We start from the raw sequence: 19,071 nt of genomic DNA on the forward strand, positions 1-19,071 counted from the left end.
TAGACCTAGGGCAAGCAAATGGGTCAAATTGATGAAATAATGGCCAAAATAGGCATGAGCAGCGTGCTGCGACACTGTGAATAGTAGCACAAAGAACAGGGTAGCGTTGTGGTGCTACAATTTTATCATATGACTATAACTAACGATGTTAGTAAATAAATTGTAATTTTTAGATCGAGTGGTCATTTTGGGTGAGCGACCACTCATTTTCTTCGTTGTTTCGTCCTCCACCCAAATCAAGCATTAATTTTAAGCTTCGAGTTTGGTTTGGATAGTTTTATTTAAGGATTGTTTAGAGCCTTCATTAGGAGCCAGTTCTTGAGCAGAGACGACCACTTGGATGCTTTAGAGAAGTTGATGATCGAGAAGATCGTTGGAGGACAACCCTGAGCTTGAGAGAGACAGATAAAAGCCCGACTTGCAACTCTTTCCCTCTTTCCCTCTTATTTTTTCTCTGTATTTGGAACATTCTGAATTGTCTATGTTTGTACTATAGCGAGTAGCTGAGTTGTGATTTTAGGTTTTTTTTTTTTATTTAATTTTTGGCTTGTGAAAACTAATTTGATAGTTTCTTAGTTCGGATTGATGCATGAACTATTTTAGCATGTTTAATTTTAATGCTTTTGAACAACTAACTACTATTTGAATGATTCTTACTGAATGTCATGCTTGAAAGAGAGGGCGTTAGGTTAGATCAAATATGCTAAACAGTTAATCAATTGTGCATAAAAAATGATAGAAGATTAATAGAGATTAATGTTGAAGGAACTTAGTGCTACACTTAACTAATTAATTGGATGAAAGTGAATTGATAAGTGTTAGAAAGGGTTGAGTTCGGAAGAGGATAACTGGACAAAAGACTTCTAGGCCTATAGTTAGCATAAAATCAATCTAAGGTTAAAACAATTATTTTAGTTAATCCATCAGTGAAATTATAACCCTAGGACATGTCTTTGTCTAGTTTCGCCCCGGTGTTATCATTTATTTGCTTTTTAAGATTAGATTAATTAAGTATTCATCATATTTGGGTCCCCTAAATAAATAAAAGGATCTCTAAATAACTAGAAGAATCAAAACAATTTTTCAGAGAATGATACTAGATCTCTTGTCTTGATACGTGCGCTTGTGTGTATCACTTGCTTCATTTCATCGAATACTTTTTGGCATTCTTTAGACTAGGCTTACCGAGTGACCAAGCAACTTGGTTTAACGTTGGCAAAACTCGTAGTTCTCTTTCTTGACGTATAGTTTAAATTCTCGTAATTTATCAGAAACCTTCTTCAAATGAATTAAATGGTCGTTGAGTGTCATGCTGTAAATAACAATGTCGTCTAGGTAGATAGCCATGAAGCCATTGATATACTCATGAAGAACATCATTCATTAAGTTGCAGAAAGTTGCTTGAGCATTCGTCGGTTCGAACGACATTACAAGAAATTTGTACACACCATATCCAGCTACACAAGTTGTCTTTCCTTCATGTCCTTCTGCAATTCTCACTTGCCAATATTCTGAACATGGGTCCAACTTTGTAAAGAATGCAACTTATGATAGTCGATCAAAAAGGTCAGCGATATTTGGGATTGGGTACTTATTCTTGATCATCCCTTATTAAGGGCTTTATAATCCATGCACATCCGTATAGTCCTGCTTCCTCTAAATGAAGACTGGGCACCGTATGAGACTTTGGATGGCTTGACCAATCCAACTTCAAGCAGATCATCCAATTGCTTCCTTAACTCAGCTAGATCCAATGACGACATCTGATATGGTTCTTTAGATGGGGGCTTGGCTTCTAGGTCAAGCTCGATCATGTTGTCGATGGCTTTGCATGGCGACTCTAGAGGCATTACATCAACGTAATCTTTAAGAACTCTGGCCACTTCATCTGGCACTTTTTCTGGCTTACTGGGATCAATCTCAATCAACGCAACCACATAAGTAACTTCGCCTCACTTCAGTCTTGCTTTAAGTTGTTGGGTCGAGATGACTCTATCTGATCTCACCATTCTCTCTACATGCAAGAAACAAGGGGATCTCTCATCTGATATGAAAATCTCGTTAACAAAGGGCATCACCTTTGCTCTTGCAAAGAACTCAATACCAAGAACTAAATCGAAACCATCAAGATTTACCACCATTAGGTTGAACTCGTCCTTCCAAAGACCTAACTTACGCTTGCTACGGCCACTCCATGTGTTGATTGAGCAGTAGAGTTGGCAGCCTTCATTCTAGTATCACTCTTGTGAATCTCCAACCCAAGTTGATTCACCACCCTCGAGGAAAGAAAGTAATTTGTTGCACTCATGTCCAACATAGCTAAAATCGCCTGGTCATTCACTAAAATAGGAACATGCATCAATGCATGCTATATAGCCTCCCTAGTCAGCACCATGGCATTCAACAATTGAATTTAGGTCACCTTCATAACTCTCTTATGCTCATCTATGAGAATCAGCGCATTCAACCTTTCTTTCTTCGGACATTCCCTTGCCTTGTGTGGTCCCTTGCAAATAAAACACCACCATCAAATGTTTTAGAAGAGTCAGACATTTTACCCTTATCTTTTTCCTTGTCCTTATTATGGTTCTTTTTATGGAACATCTGTCTGCTTCGTCATTACCTTTGGAGTTCTTCTTCTCAAATGAAGACAAAAATTTGTGGGTATTATAGTCCACCAAAGCATGCCACAGCTAATGCTGCAACAAGTCTTTGACATTGGCACGTCTCAACTCAACATGAGCCTACGACTGCAAACTTGGAAGAAAAACAATTTGTCTTCCTTAGATATGTTATGGGTACACTACAAGAATTTTCACTTTTTCTGATGACAAAATCCGTTGGAAAAGTCAAAAAACCGTCGGGACGACTTATCCTGACAGAATTCCAACCCACTGGACACGTAACTTACCGAATCAGTTGCGACACGGATGGGAATTCGGCTGTATCATCCAGAAAGCCTTGTCAGAAAAACCTTTCCTAACCCAAAAAAGCCCCGTCATCGGAAAACAAGATATCTCAACAAAATAAGGATGGAGACTTTTGCCGACCTTAAATGACACCGTCAACAAAATTTATTTCTCTTGATGGTAAAAATAATTTTTCACCATTGGAAGAAGTAAGCTTCTGTCAATGGTTCCTTTTGGGGTCGAGAGATGGTTGCTTATCCCAACATCAATCTATGATTCGACCGTTGGAAAAAATTATCTTGACCTATTTTTAGAGTTACTTTTGCTGACGATGACCTATTTTAGCTTTAGGAAAAAGCATGAAATTACACTTTTTTCCGACAACTATATCGTTAGGATTACCTATTTAGGCATCGAAAATATATTTTTTCTTTATGTACTAAATATTATATTTGCTTTCTTTTTTCTGTACAAATATCATACATGTTTGAATCTTACAAATATCGAATAAGTTAAAATAAAAATGGATAAAATGAAGTATATGTCTACAACATTAAATCATATCCACAAAACATGTTTGAATCCTACAAATTTGTCAAATAAATAACTATTAATAAAATTCGTCTTAAACATAAAATGACATCCACAAATTCTTAACTCCAAAATAACATTACATAATATCTACAAAGTACCTATAAAACACAATTCTACAACTTAACTTAGCTTGTCGGGAGATGCATCTTTAACATAAATCTCCAGATACCTACAAAATACAAATTTAAATAAGTTTAATGCTCAATATACCATATACCAATCTCAAAATGAATATAGAACTTAAAACCCAACTTAAACTTAAACATAATTATATATTTACCCCTATACCAACTTTATACCCAACATAAGAACATTAAAAAATAGGGACAATTGCAAATATATACATTAGATAGAAAACATTAGCAGATATAACATAATGTAAAAAAATTGCAAATATGCCAAATTTGAATAATCTATCAGTGATAGACCATATTATTGGTAGAAGTCTATCACTGATAAACCATATCATTAGTAAAAGTCTATCAATGATAGAAGTCTATTGCTGATAGACTTGGGAGTCTATCAACGATAGAAGTCTATTGCGGATAGACTTGTCTATATTTGCAATTTTTTTTAAATGATGTTATACACTTGGTTATTATTCCTAAAAATTCCACCAATTACAATTACCCTAAAAAATGTAAACGAACTTTATGCAATCTCCCATCCACCCACTTTAGCCTCAAACCAACCCATATTTACACATATTAAACTCAAACTTAATATACCACATAACAATCTCAACATTAGTATATAACTTAAAATTCAACCTAAACATAAACATAATTAGACATTCATCCCTATACCCACTTAGACCCAACATAAGAACATTAACAAATTAAAATGAACTTTATTCACAATGTATAAAACTTAAAACTCAACTTAAGAACATTACCAAATTGAAGCAAACCAACTCATATTTACATATTTCAATCTCAAACTCAATATAGAACTTAAAACCCAACTTAAATTTAAACATAATTATACATTTAACCCTATAACATTAACAAATTAAAATGAACTTTATTCACAATGTATAAAACTTAAAACTCAACTTAAGAACATTACCAAATTGAAGCAAACCAACTCATATTTACATATTTCAATCTCAAACTCAATATAGAACTTAAAACCCAACTTAAATAGAACTTAAAACCCAACTTAAATTTAAACATAATTATACATTTAACCCTATAACATTAAAAATTCTTTATTCACAAATATAAAACTTAAAACTCAACTAAGAACATTAACAAATTGAAACAAACCAACTCATATTTACATATTTCAATCTCAAACTCAATATAGAACTTAAAACTCAACTTAAATTTAAACATAATTATACATTTATTCCTATAACAATTCTCTAAACCCCAACATAAGAACATTAGCAAATATAAATGAAGTTTATGCAATCCCTCATTCCCCCCTCCCACCACCCACACCCACCCACGTACTTTAACCTTAGACCCAACATAGCATATACCCATCTCAAATCTCAAAATTAATCTCAAAATTCAAATTGAACTTAAATATAACTATACATTTACCCTTATAACAATTTTTAAACCCAACAGAAGAACATTAAAAATCCCCCCCCCCCACCCCCCCCCCCCCGTGCCCACTTTAGCCTCAAACTTAATATAGCATATTCTCATCTTAAAATTAATCTCTAACTCAATATACCATACACAAACTATATGTTTATGTTGTTATCATAACTGCAGGATAACAACATACACAATCTTCTAATTAGTTTACTATGCAAGTTGAAGAGCTCATACCTAGCTCGACTTATCTCCTTGTGATTTCATGAGTTGTAAGATCATAGCTTTCATATCATCCATCTCAGTTTGTCTTCTTTCTTCCAGTTCGTCCAATCTAGCCAATCTAACCTTTAAGAATTGTATCTCTCATTGTTACTCCTCTATAACTTACGAGAAGGATGCACTTGATAGTCATTTATTTTTTTTATTGATTTTTAGACTTTGGTGCCCTACTAAGGCCCACTTCTGTGCCCAACACCTGCTCGCATGTTTCTTCTTTCGATATTGGTTTAGACCCTTCTTGGGTGGAGGCTTCTCTTAGCTCGACCATTTAACTCTACATCAATAATTTAAATAAATATTGTATGACAATTGTATATAAATAAAATTACATTGAGGAATAAAAACTTGCGTATGCATCATTAGTAGCCTGATTAACAAACGAGTTGTCACTCTAAGAGTGCATACGCTAGTCTACTAGGTCCATTGCTTGATCGTCGGGTTCTTTCTGTAAAACAATTCACATAGAAGATATTAATAATACTTTCTTACAAATCAAATATAGAAATACTTTTATTTCTACCGTGGATTCTCGTACACGTATGAAAGTCATAGAACCAGTTGTATGCATAAACTTTAGAGCTGATTGATTTTTTTATTAGTCTCTGCCACTTTCTAATAAAATGAGAAATTAAGAGGAAATGAGTCATTGAAATGTAAGCAAACTGAAATGAACACAAGAACTTTTACTTTCCATTCAATGGATTCAAACTTTGTGCATAAAAAGTGACAATATTCAATGGCATTTTTAAGTTGATCAGGTGGGTGTGCTCATGCCTATTCAGGCCTTGCATATTTTTTATAGTGTTTGTATAGTTTCGACCTATACTCTTCAAACGAATTTTTCATTTGATCATTGATGAAATCATTGACCAGTTGGTTAGACAATTCAAACTGGAAATGGTTCTGAATTATTAAAAAAAAAAAAAAAAAAACTAATTAGTATCTATACACATGCACATATATAATTTATAAAATATCAAATAACCATCTTATCATTAATCGACTTTTAACAAGTTCTCGAGATTCTATTGGTAACTTTCTACATGTTCCATTACGAACAAAAAATGATTCCCAAATGTTGGTACCAATGGAATTGCTAAACTTTTTTGCATTATTACAAATTGGTTTCTCCAATATGGGATCAATCTCGATAGAAATTCTCCCAAATTCTTAGACATGTTAATCCAAATCAATATTCTAAGAGTATCCGCGTGCCATCCTACTAGTCATACAATTGACATCTGAAGAAAATATGCATTGCTTTAAATACAAATTGAATAAAAATTATACAAATCATACGTTATTTTAAACATTTGTTTAAATATAAATTATACATATTTTTATAAAAAGAAAATGTGTATCTAAAATAACCTAAATTCTCTCCCAAGGAGGATGATGCACCAATATGCTCAGACTCTAAATATTCCATTAATGCCTCCTCATTGGTGTGACCTACCATTATTCCTGTGCAAATAAAAATATATACACAACAATACGTAAGTTGTGAAATGAAAAAGAAGATAAATATTTACATGATTATTCTGTATCATTAAGATGTTCATCGAGACTCAAACTCCTATTGGAAGATGATCGTACATCCTCTTCCTCGTCATTTGTGAAGTCATCATCAACTCGTTGAATTTTTTTTCTTCTACAACTATAGAATCAACATCAACTCTACATAAACTGATACTGTTCATTGATTCATCGTTTCTACAAGGAATACTATTCACAACTTCTAAGTTGGTCATTCTTATGTTCTTCTACTTCTGGCATGTCTCACACACGCTTTTTATAGACTACTTGCACCACTTTCCAAATATTACTATATTTGGGATCGTTGAGGTAAAACACTTGTTTAACTTGACTTGCAGATACAAAAGGCTCATTAACAAACCAATGACGAGCTGTATTAATTGATATATACCCCAAATTCATGTATACTTTATTGGTCTTTTTAGGGTCTGTGTCAAACCATGTACACTTAAACATAATTACACGTCTTCTCTTGGCATACTGAAAGTCCAAGACTTCAATTATAATACCATAGAAATTATGGAGTTTTGGGAATGTCCTAAAACTCGTAGTTCGTAAATTTCATGTTAAACATTCTATTTATCAATAAAAGATTATTGAGTATTTTATTCAATAAAATCATTGAGATTGCATTTTATTATAAAAATCCAAAGGACAAATCCATGGCTATAGTATGAATACTTTAACTTTATGTGGTGACATAAATAGGATCAAGTTATAATATATAGTATGCATGTATTTTTAGGGTTTGTTAAAATTGATGTAAGTGTTATATTAATTTTGAATGTCTTTGAAGCATGTTATGGTTTGTTAAAGTTTTTTTTATAAGTTTGTTATAAAATGAAATTAGACTTTAAAATCGATAACAAAGATAATCAACATGCACACTTAAGTTAACAACTTGTTTTGATGGTTAAAATAGATTGTTACCTTATAAAATTTGGTTACAAACTCAAATCGGTTCATAAACCTATCTAAACTTGTGGGTACTTAAGTTGACGTTTTATGTAACACCTCCTACCTTGGGATTATGACTGAAGTGTTGAGCATAGTTAACTAATTTTAAGAGCTTGTGTGAGCGATGTGAGATTTAAAACTGTTTAAACACCTAGACTTCGAGATTTAATATCCAAATATAAACGTTGTACTTTGATAAAAAAAATCACATAGGCTTAGGTTTGTTTAGCCATAATAAACCTAAATAAATGAACACCCAAGCATTTAGAACACTTCAGTGGGAGATTAACTATATATTCGATATATAGTTATTAGCTATCACGTCTGTTGTGAAATCGACAATTAAAGAACACAAAAAGGAATGTAGAGTAGGGGAGATCGACACACAGATATATGTGGTTCACTAACAGTGTGTTAGCTACGTCCACGGGCAGAGGGAGAACGATATTATTTTGAGAGAATGTTTTCAGAATTACATCAAGAACGGTGCCTCTAGGTTAAAGAGTTTATATATCGCACTGCTCTAAACATTAGGGTCAAAATCGTAAATAACTGCAAATAAATAAATATGTTGAATATAAAATTTGAATAGGTTGTTCGAAGCACCAACAAACAGATTCAAGGCATTTCAATAAATCTCCACCTTGACTTGAATTCTCTCCCAGATAACAGGTGTACCAAATGCAACATAAATCAATATCGCTAGACGTACCCAGACTTCTCTCTCATGCCTCAAAGTGTCCCATAAAAGGGACCACTAACAATTCAAAACATTCAGCAAGTTCAAACAATGTTGGAACTTGCCTTGTGGAATCGGTTTGGTGAACATATCAGCAGGGTTATCAGTAGTACCAATTTTCATCACTTTAACTCTTTGCTCACCTCTTAAGAAGTGATATCTTACATCTATGTTCTTAGTTCTCTCATGATGAACTTGATCCTTGGCTAGGTAAATTGCACTCAAACTATCACAATATACAATAGCTTGGTCATGATGTAAACCAAGATCACCAACTAACCCCCTCAGCCATATCCCTCTTTAGCAGCTTCTGTCAAGGCCATGTACCCTGCTTCAGTAGTAGACAAAGTAACTGTAGGCTGTAAGGTTGCCTTCCAACTAACAACAGAACCACCCAGAGTGAACACATAGCCAGTTATAGACCTTCTACTGTCAACATCTCCAGCATAGTCAGAATCAAAATAACCAGTCACTAAACACTCTGTGCAACTTCTATAAACAAAACCAACATCAGATGTACCTCTAAGGTAACAAAAAATCCTCTTAACGACTTGCCAATGCTTCTTCCCAGGTTGACCCAGGAACCTGCTGACAACACTAATAACATGGGCAAGATCAGGCCTAGTACAGACCATAGCATACATCAAACTTCCCACTGCACTAGCATAAGAAACTCGAGACCTTTACTCCTTCTCAGCTTCAGACTGTGGTGAAAACTCAGATGACAAACGAACATTTACAGCACTAGAAGTATCTATAGGCTTAGCTGATGACATACCAAACCTGAACAATATTTTTTGAATATATCCTTTATGTGACAAGATAAGTTTATTCTTATCTCTGTCCCTATAAATCTCTGTACCCAGAATTTTCTGAGCAACACCCAAATCCTTCATATCAAACTCAGCACTGAGAAGATTCTTCAATTTCAGAATATCAGACTTGGACTTTGCAGCTATGAGCATATCATCTACATATAAAAGTAGATAAATCATTGAACCATCATCAACTTTATTGTGATATACACAACAATCATATGGACTCCTGTTATAGCCAAGTCCAATCATATAGCTGTCAAATCGTTTGTACCACTACCTTGGAGACTGCTTTAACCCATACAAAGATTTCTTCAACTTGCAAACATAATCTTCTTTACCTGGACACTGGAACCCATCTAGTTGGGTCATATAAATCTCTTCCTCTAACTCTCCATAATCTTCTTTAAGAAAGTTGTCTTCACATCTAGTTGTTCAAGTTTCAAATTCTGATGTGCTACTATAGCTAGTAACACCCTAATAGAAGTATATCTGACTACTGGTGAGAAGATCTCATTATAATCAACTCCTTCCCTTTGTGTGAATCCTCTAGCAACAACTCGAGCTTTATATTTAATGCCCTCTGAAGGTGACATTCCCTCCTTTTTCTTGAAGACCCATTTACAAGTGACAATTTTTCTCTCCTTTGTTCCTTTAACTAATTCCCAAGTCTGATTTTTGTCAAGAGATTCCATCTCATCTCTCATAGCAGCAAGCCATTTAGCAGACTCACCACATGACACAGCTTCTCTATAGATGGATGGCTCATGAGGATCCACCTCTTCAGCAACCTGCAATGCAAAAGTAACCATATCTTCAAAACCATACCTCACAGGAGGTCCAACACCAACTCTTCTAGTTCTATCATGAGCTATACTCGGTTGATCTACTCATGATCTAGAATTCTCAGGAAAATCAACTTCTGACGTTCTAGGCACATTAATTTCTGGTTGCACATCCGTTTCTGTAGTAACGTGTTGATCCTCTCCACCTTGATGTTGTAATTCATTCACAACTGAAGTGAATTGCATCTCCACCTATTTATCAACACTACTACTTTCTCCCACATCAGTAGACGTCACAAAAGGCTTTACAGTTGAGTTAAGCATGGAATTTTCATCAAATATCATAGTCTTACTAAGTATGACTCTATGCTCACAAGGTGACCAGACTCTATATCCCTTAACTCCATCCCAAAACCCACAAATATACCCTTTGTAGCTCTCAATTCTAATTTACCCTCATTAACATGATAGTAGACAGTACAACTAAAAACTTTTAATAAAGAATAATCTGTAGGCTTACCAGACCACACCCGTAAGGTGTTTTACAATCAATAGCTGTGTGAGGTCCACAATTGATCAGATAACATGATGTATTCACTACTTCTGCCCAAAACTTTCTAGCCAACCCTACATTAGAGAGCATGCATCTTGCTCTCTCCAACAACGTCTGATTCATACGTTTTGCGACCACATTTTGCTGTGGAGTATTCCTAACAGTATGATGGCGAACAATCCCCTCAGCTTTACAGAACTCATTAAATTCAGATCCACAGAATTCCAGACCATTATCAGTTTGTAACCTTTTGATCTTCTTCCCAGTTTGATTTTCAATCAATATCTTCCACTTCTTGAAGATCTTGAAGGCTTCACTTTTATGTTTCATCATAAACACCCAAGTCATTCTTGAGTAATCATCAATTATAGACAAAAGAATACCTACTGTCTCCAATAGATTCAACTTTGGAACTTCCCCAACAGTCTGAATGAATATAATCAAGTGTCCCTTTTGTACGATGAACACCTCTTGGAAACTTGCTGCGATGAAGCTTCCCAAATACACAATGTTCACAAAATTCAAAATTCTGCACTTTATGCCCACAGAGAAGATCTCTTTTTGACAGAATTTGCATCCCTTTTTCACTCATATGACCAAGTCTCATATGCCATAACTTAGTCATATCATCCTTGGGAACGACCGATGATGCAACAGCAACATAACCTGTTATTGTGGAACCTAATAGAAAATACAGTGTTCCATGCTTTATGCCTTTCAGAACTACCTCAGAACCCTTATAGACATATATTGCTCCACCTTTACCTTCAAAACTGTAACCCTTGCTATCGAGTACACTAAAGGATATCAAACTCTTCTTCATTAGTGGAACATGCCTAACCTTCTTTAAAGTGTAGAAGGCACCATCGATTCCAACTATCTTGCACACAGCACCGTTAGCCATGCTAGCATTCCCTCCATCTATTTGCTGATAGGTTGAGAACCACTCTCTATTTGGGCATATATGATAAGATGCCCCAGAATCAAGAACCCACACATCATCAGAATGTGACTATTCATTCACAACTAAAGCTAGATCTCCTTTAGAATCGATCTCGACTTCTTCAAAATCAATCTCAACTTGTGCAACAGAGGCGAATGCTTCCTTTTTATCACTTTTTTCCTTCTTTTCCTGATTTCTTTTTATCTTAGGACATTCGGTTTTCCAATGCCCCTTTTCTTTACAGTAGTTACAAATATCATCTGATCTAGAACTCTTTGACTTCGAAGACCTTTTATTCTGATTCGACTTCTGCTTACCAGAATTCCTATGTCCCTTGCTTCCTGTAGCAGCTAACCCAGATGCCTGACTTTTTGTAACTGAACTTCCTGCATTCTGACGGTCCTCTCTCATAAGCAACGTGGACTTTGTATCTTCTAAGGTCAGAGTTTCTTTCCCTCCAATATACGAGTCAACGAAAGTCTCATAAGACGGCGGCAAAGATGTCAACAGAATTAGGATAGTATCCTCATCATCAACCTTAACCTCTACATTATGTAGATCTAATAAAATTTTATTTAATTGATCAAGATGGTCTCGTAGAGACGTACCTTCCTGCATACGTAGATGATACAAACGTTTCTTCAGAAACAACTTCTTGGTTAAAGATTTCGTCATGTAAAGACTCTCCAACTTCAACCAAAGACCAGCGACGGTTTCTTCATCTGTGGCCTCGATGATGACGTCATTAGCCAAACATAGCATGATCGTCGAATGAGCCTTCTCCTGAAGAGCCTGCCACTCTTCGTCATCCACGGCAGCCTTCTTTGACTTACTCGTCAGCGACGCCCACAGACCCTACTGCTTTAGCAGGGATCGCATCTTGATCTGCCATAAACCAAAATTGTTCCTCCCGGTAAATATGTCGATCTTTACGTTCACGCTAGACATCTTCAATTTCGAACAAATGTGGAAATTCGAAAAAAATCCCTAACAAGGCTCTAATACCAGTTTGTTGCGAAATCGACAATTAAATAACACAAAAAGGAACGTAGAGTAGGATAGATCGACACATAGATATACGTGGTTCACTAACAGTGTGTTAGCTACGTCCCGTACTAGGTTGTTCGAAGTGCCAACAAACAGATTCAAGGCATTTCACCAACGTCCCTAAAAGTTTACATTGTGAGATCTATGCTCGGCTTCACGTCACTTTTATCGCGACTACTCCATTCGGAAAGTGTTTGCATGGGTCAATAACAAGGTGAATGGGGGAAGTAGTTCATAGTAATTTGGTTTAAAGAGTTTAACTAATTAATTACAAATCGTTGGAGCTCATGATCTGTAGGTCCATTAGGTCCCTCTATTAGCTCGTAAATTGGATTAATAAATTGAGTATTATTGGATGAAATTTCAAATTAGGGTTATGAATTTGAAACGTTCAAATTCAATTTAGGGTTTTAAATAATTGTATACGATACAATTAAAACGTTTAATTTTATCGAAATTAAACGAATTTGGAGAATAAAATAATATTTAAATTGTGATTTAAATGTTAATTACATGAAATTAAATTCATAATAGTAGAATTGATGTTTTGTTAATTTAATATAAATTAATTAAAAGGTTAAAATTAGTTTTATTTAAAATTAATTATTGAATTAATTTTATAAGAAACTAATATTTAAATAAATGAGTTTATTTAAATATAAAATTGTTTTATTTAAAAATCAATTTTGATTGATTTTATAAAATAATTTTAAATTGAGCAAAGTGGGTTTGCCAAGCACAGCTCAATCAAATTCCATTTTGATTCTCTCTTAAATGTTGAAGTAGGAGGGCCTACATGCAGACCATCTCCATGCATGTTATGAGCTTATAAATTAAAGAGAAATGGGAAGGTCATGTTGTGTTTTTGAACCAGAACTTTGTTGAAATGAAAACCCTCTTCCCTCTCTCAAATTCATCCAAATCTAGTTCTATTTGAGTGTTTCCACCACACAATCCTCACTTGAGATTAGTAGAGAAGATCTTAGTGGTGGTGGTCTACTTGAAGTTTCAAGCTCAAATTAGTGGCTATCTTGTTGAATTCATGGAGGTTTCTTCAAAGGTAATGTGTAACTCAAACCCTCTTGTAAACTTGTTATAAGTAGCATGTTTAAATCTCAAATTAAGAGTAGTTAGAGTGCTTATTGAATTTGAATTCTTCCATTGCATGTTATCTAACTCTTTCATGCAGATCACCTACACCTTCACTTTCTGAAGGCACCATGATCCTACTATTTTGTATAATCCGACAATTATCAAACTCAATACTATGATTGCGTACTCCATTAACAATACATCCATTGTATAAGTGCACCTCTGAAGCCGGCCCCATCGCTAGTGAATATATATCATCAGACACATCTCCATTTTCACACAATAAAAGAACATGTTAATTCAATATAACACACTAGATCTTAAAAACTAATGTCAGTCACATTAATTCAATGAAATTGTTACTTGTCTTTTATTATCATAATTACATGAAATTTGAACCAATAAGGAAATCCTTGTTGGTGCCTTCCATATAAATCATCCTGACTTTGAGCTTCATGTCGAGTCTTAAATATTACCTATAAGAAAGAGACATGTCTCAAATTTCTATTCCACGCTTTGTATCAAAATCATCAATTACAATAGAATGTTCAAAACATACTTTCGATAAGATTTTATTTCTATGCAATTGTTCAAGATGTACCGATGTGCACTGCATTTCTCTTCTCTCGATAATGTCCTTACCCTTGATGCTCCTGTGCATTTTGTCTAAATATTGGAAATTCACCACATATCTCATTCTCTGGAAATCTAAATCATTTCTTCAATCTTTCGATAGGGTACATCCATCTATAATTAATTGGATCCGCAACTTTTGTTCATAGGGCAAATGGATAGCTAGGTGCACCATATTGCGTCCTTTCAACATACTTTGTCCTCACTCACATGCATCCTAGGGAAATTCCCAGGAGGTCACCCAACATAGGATTGCTCCAAGCTTAACTTTGGAGTTCTTATGATTGAACCACCAAAGAGGAAGGTGCACCTTGTTAGTAACTTTAAATTCTTTTAAGTCTTTCTTAACCACACTTTCATATCCTTAGGATCCTTCTCATTCATATGTGATATCGATTCATTCATGTACCCCTCCTAAATTCAGGTCATTACATTCCCACCAGCTTCCACTTGGTTCATCCCCAGACCACATCTTACTGGAAGAGGTTCTGCTCTGATGCCACCTGAACGAGTCGGCTCCCTAGGACTTATACTAGGTCGTTACTACATGCATGCATACATTTCAAATCGACAATTTTCCATATTTTGGTAAAAACCAACTAAATACTATGACATAAATAACTTTAATAAAAGTAAATAACTAAAATTTATTTCATAGCGTACCCCTTAATACCATAAAACAAAACTTGAAAATTCTCCCAAAAAGTTCAAAAGCGTAAATACCAGAATTTCAAGTTCAAACATCAAGACTAGAAATTTTTTTAAACATCAAATCCTGAAAACATGAGCGGAAGCATATGACTAGTCCTAGTGGTTCGATCATGGATTCCACTTGTCATTCGCAAGTGAGCTCCTATCCTTACCTGAAAAATAAACATGAGAAAGAATGAGTATAAAATACTCAGTAACGAACCCCACTACTGGGGTTAGGCTAAGCATTTAGTCATATTTACCCTTGAAGCCCAATAATTCTTCATGAATTTCCTCTTGATCAGTCATGGACAAATCTTCCTCCTTATGAATCACGATCAAAACCAAATTGCAATTTTGAACACCACCAAAAGTAAGAACTTCGTATTCTCCTAGGGGTTGAGAATTACAAGAGTGTGTGAGCCTGTGATCTTAGATTTAAGAGAGATGGAGAGGAAAGATTTTGAGAGAATTTCTCTTCCTTAGGGGTTGAGAATTACAAGTTACGTGTTTCATTTGTTACATTTCTTGGGCATTGGTGTGCATTTCATTCTCGTTATCTTCTTCATTTATATTGGCAATTGGACATTATAGATAAATTATAATATTCAAAATTTTATTTTCTTCATCTATAACATTCATCTCTATCGTACTTAATCCATCATTATGTGTCGATTGAGATGTGTGACTCTCGTATCCCCTAGTGAATAAATGTCGTTCAACTCCATCTATTGGCTTCCACATTGCATTCATAAATTTTTTGTATGGACATTTTGTTTTCCCAAAGTTATTGACATGAAGTTTTGTAACTTTAAGGAATCGGGTTACTCCTTCTGCATACTAAGTTGATAATTTGTTCCTATCTTAACCTACTGTTTATCCATTCTTAATAATATATGTAATAAGTTGAACTTGTATGATTTAGACAATTAGTTATATTAGAACACATATTTTCAATTTCTAAGTGCTAATTTTTTGTTAGAAGAGTTATTTTCTTTAAGAACAATATTCGACCACAAATAATATATCCAAGTTAAAATATATATTAATACTTTTAATTTCATTTCATTTTTTTCTTGTTTGTATTTCTTTTTTGGTGAATTTCTCCAATCATCCTTCAAAATAAAATTTTCTTTTAAGGTTCTCTTTCTTTTATTACAAGAAGTTATCATTCTCTTTCTTTTTTGGGTGAATTTCTCTAATCATCCTTCAAAAAATGAAGGAGAAAATCACACACAATAATTGAACTTATAAGAATCAAAACCGAAGCTAAGTGTAGCTAAAATAAACAAAGCAGATTATTCAACACCTACATATTCCCTCTAATTCCTGAATTCAAAAAATTGCTTAGAAATTGAACAAAAAAGAAACGTCTAAAGTAATCCAATAAAACAAGAAAAATGTCAAAATGAAATAGAAAAGCATGATACAAGAAGAAGTAGCCAAAGTTACATAAACAAATATGAAGTTATTGAACTTAAATCTCAATTTAGAATTAAACTTAAACATAACTATGCATTTACCTTTATACCAAGTTATGTTAAAAATTTATACTAAGTTTTATGGGAGACCAAAAGTAGAATTTAACGAATAGTAAAGAATTAAAAGCTGAGATTTTAGAAGTTACAAGAAATTGGAGAACGAATCAAACTAACACAATTTTAAAGATTAAAAAATAAAACCACAAACCTCTTTAAAGAACAAATTAAACTAATATGGTAAAGATGGAAGGAACAGTGTAGTGTTCTGAAGAACATAAGCTATAGAAGAAAATGAAACTTGATTGAATACTTAAACTAAGTAAATATTGTCTAGTGTGAATAAAAATATGAACTACAATACAAACAGAATAAATCAAGAAGAATACAAGGAAATAATGCACTAAAAAAAATCCAACATGAATAAACATTGTGATTAAATGATTTCAATCACTACTCTCTTAAGTGGATAATAACTCTCGCTACCTTCCAACAAAATTTTCATCTACCTCGTTTATAATTCACATTTATTTTCTTCAAAACAATTTCATTTTCTAGGAACTTCATTTTTCTTTTCTAGCCAAGGCTTCTTTTTTATACTCACAGGCGACCACAAAATGATAAAAGAGAAATGCAAATACATGAATGATTCAAACGTCGAGCAGAAACGAAAGATTCAACGAACAAAAATTTTCAATGAAAATTTATAATTAAAAAATTGCGTCAAATGAAAATTTTCAATTTCGACAAACTCAATCGTGAATGAGACGAAATCAAAATCCAATCCATTAGTAGAAACGAAGGATCTCAACAAACTTACTGCGTAAAACTATCGAATCCAAGAAATTAAGTGAAGAAGCACCATGACCAACAACACCAATCGGATGAAGTGGGCTCTCCGACAAGGATGTCATGGGATGGCCTCTCCGGACAGCTTGGGGCAGCTACTAAAAAAGAAAGAAAGAAACAAGGGAGAAGAAAGAAAGCTCTCAGGTGTCTCGGGTGACGGCTGCGAAAAAAGGAAGAAGGAAAAGATAAAGGTTTTAATTGACCCTCTCCCAATGCTTGTAAAATCGTTGGGCTAAGTATGTTCTCCCGCTGGTAGTTTGAACTATCGTCAAGATAGCTTTAATTAAATTTTCCAACCTTTTTTTTTAAGTCGACACCTTGTCTATATTGTTCGGATACACATTATCTCCGATGCCACAATCTTAGCATCAGAGAGGCCAACAAATCTTTTTCTAACGTGGTTTTTGTCGACCGTCCAAGAGAACAGTGTCGAGAGAATCGATTTTAGGCGACACTATTAAAATTTTCATCGAGAGATTATCTTTTTCCCAACGCCACAAAAAGCATCGGGAAAAATCGGCTCTCCCAACATTTTTTTTGGCGTCGGGAAAAGTTTCTTTACGAAAAACAAAAATTCTTGTAGTAATATCTAGTATTAATAAGCTAAACTCCTTAACATACTCCCTTATTATTCCTGAATGTTGTAGCATTTTAAATACGTTCCTTGAAGTAAACGCCTTATTGTAAGGCAAGAATTGATCCTTCAGTTCTTTCTTCATGCTACTCCATGAAGCAATTCTAGGTTTACTTGCATCCTTGTCATCTTGAAGACGTGTATGCCACCACAGCTTTGCGTCCCTAAAAAGGTATATGCTTGCCATTCCCAATTTACCTTCCTCCAAGATATGTGTGGCTTTAAAGTATTCTTCTACATTCCATAGAAAATTTTTAAGCTCCTTAACATTCCTTAAACCACTAAATGCTTTAGGCTCAGGAATCTTTACTTTCGTAGCAGTCACATTCTTTGTCAAACCTCGTTTCACAATGCCAAGCTCCTCAACTTCGGTCACACCTGCTTTCAATTTATCAACTTCTAATCTAATGCTAGTTGAGTAAGAAGATACATCTTCCAACATTGTGTTAAGGCGTCCTTCGAGTTCCGCCATAAAATTAATAAAAGAAGCTTGAATTTTTTCAAACCATCCTTTGGGTTGAGTCACCAAGTCCGTGAATGATGGAATGCCCTCTACTAATACACCAATATAATCTTCTAGACAACTAACACAATCTCTCATTCGTTCGATCATTTTCGAGCCTTCGATAGGGTTTTGTTCTGCACAAGAATGAAAACCGCGCTCTGATACCAATTGTCACGGGTTAAAATTTAGAATGAAAATTTGTTCTTGCCACTGTGCGACCTAAGTAGTTCTTGCTCTTAGTCAACCTATTCACATTCTAGGATCGCTTTGGACACATTTTCTTGAAGAATACTTGTAAAGCTCACCACACAACAACACACCACGTTTGCTAAGGGATAAAATGTCTTTGATTTTCTCTTTATCCACTCTAAGAATAATTACAATCACCAAAGTGTGAGAATGAATGGGATGGTTACAAGTATGGATGTCACCCCCTATTTATATAAATTACCGTTAATAACTTCTTCTACTCTTAAAGAGTAG

Source organism: Benincasa hispida, chromosome 2, assembly GCF_027475165.1.
Source record: "Benincasa hispida cultivar pf3 chromosome 2, pf3_genome.v1.1, whole genome shotgun sequence".
NCBI lineage: Eukaryota > Viridiplantae > Streptophyta > Magnoliopsida > Cucurbitales > Cucurbitaceae > Benincasa > Benincasa hispida.